Source organism: Acyrthosiphon pisum, unplaced genomic scaffold (assembly GCF_005508785.2).
Source record: "Acyrthosiphon pisum isolate AL4f unplaced genomic scaffold, pea_aphid_22Mar2018_4r6ur Scaffold_229;HRSCAF=636, whole genome shotgun sequence".
Lineage (NCBI taxonomy): Eukaryota > Metazoa > Arthropoda > Insecta > Hemiptera > Aphididae > Acyrthosiphon > Acyrthosiphon pisum.
Window position 1 is genome coordinate 4,580 of NW_021771603.1, and position 1,090 is coordinate 5,669.

General features: G+C 60.9%; 1 long non-coding RNA gene across 1 annotated transcript in view; it reads left to right on the forward strand.

Moving 5' to 3' along the window:
- Positions 1–809, forward strand: part of LOC103310901 — a 5,372-nt gene extending 4,563 nt beyond the window's left edge. The window contains exon 2 of the long non-coding RNA XR_511210.3: positions 13–809. This is a non-coding gene — a long non-coding RNA (uncharacterized LOC103310901). The remainder of the gene's footprint in view (positions 1–12) is intronic.
- The last annotated feature ends 281 nt before the right edge of the window (positions 810–1,090 follow it).

Here is a 1,090-nt window from a genome sequence, read left to right on the forward strand (position 1 = left end):
TTGCTTCGGCAGGTGAGTTGTTACACACTCCTTAGCGGATTCCGACTTCCATGGCCACCGTCCTGCTGTCATCAGCAACCAACGCCTTTCATGGTCTCTGAATACGCGTCGATTTCGGCGCCTTAACTCGGCGTTCGGTTCATCCCGCAGCGCCAGTTCTGCTTACCAAAAATGGCCCACTAAGCGCCTAGGGTTCCGTCGCCGGCTTCGCACGCGGTTCACGCGGTGTACCAGGTAAAGCCGGCGATCTCACTCATTTATAGTTTGAGAATAGGTTGAGGTCGTTTCGGCCCCAATGTCCTCTAATCATTCGCTTTACCGTATGAGACATCCTCCGTGTTACGAGCGTGTTGTTACCGCGCCGTACAGCGCGGAGTCCCACCGGCGTCCGTACGCCCGCGAACGGGCGGGACACATCGGCGCCAGCTATCCTGAGGGAAACTTCGGATGGAACCAGCTACTAGATGGTTCGATTAGTCTTTCGCCCCTATACCCAGCTCAGACGATCGATTTGCACGTCAGAATCGCTGCGGACCTCCATCAGGGTTTCCCCTGACTTCATCCTGGCCAGGCATAGTTCACCATCTTTCGGGTACCAACGTGTGCGCTAAGGGTGCGCCCCCAGCCGGCCGAAGCCGACTTGGCGGAGACGCCCCCGGACTGCGGACCAGCGCGACTTTGAACGCCGGTGGGTTCGGTCGCTAGGCCATCGTCCGCACCGTAAACGGTTCACTTTCATTGCGCCAAACGTGGTTTTTCGTAAGATCACCGTTGACTCGCGCACACGTTAGACTCCTTGGTCCGTGTTTCAAGACGGGTCGGGAAAGTAGCTCGAAACACGTCGCCGACCGACGGGACCCCGCCCTGCGACGGGGCCGCGTCGACGGTTCTTGCCGTCGGGCGAGCCGACCATGAGCACCGGGGCTCGGCGCGAACGGTCACGCCGAAACGCGACCGACGCGACGAACGTCACCCGGGCCATTCGGCCGGGCGCCCAACGGGTCGCGACGTCCGCTAACCGAGCGAAAGATCCGGCCGGCGGTAGACCGACCGTGAATCGCCCGGCGGGGATTCCCGAGCTCTGTCCGTT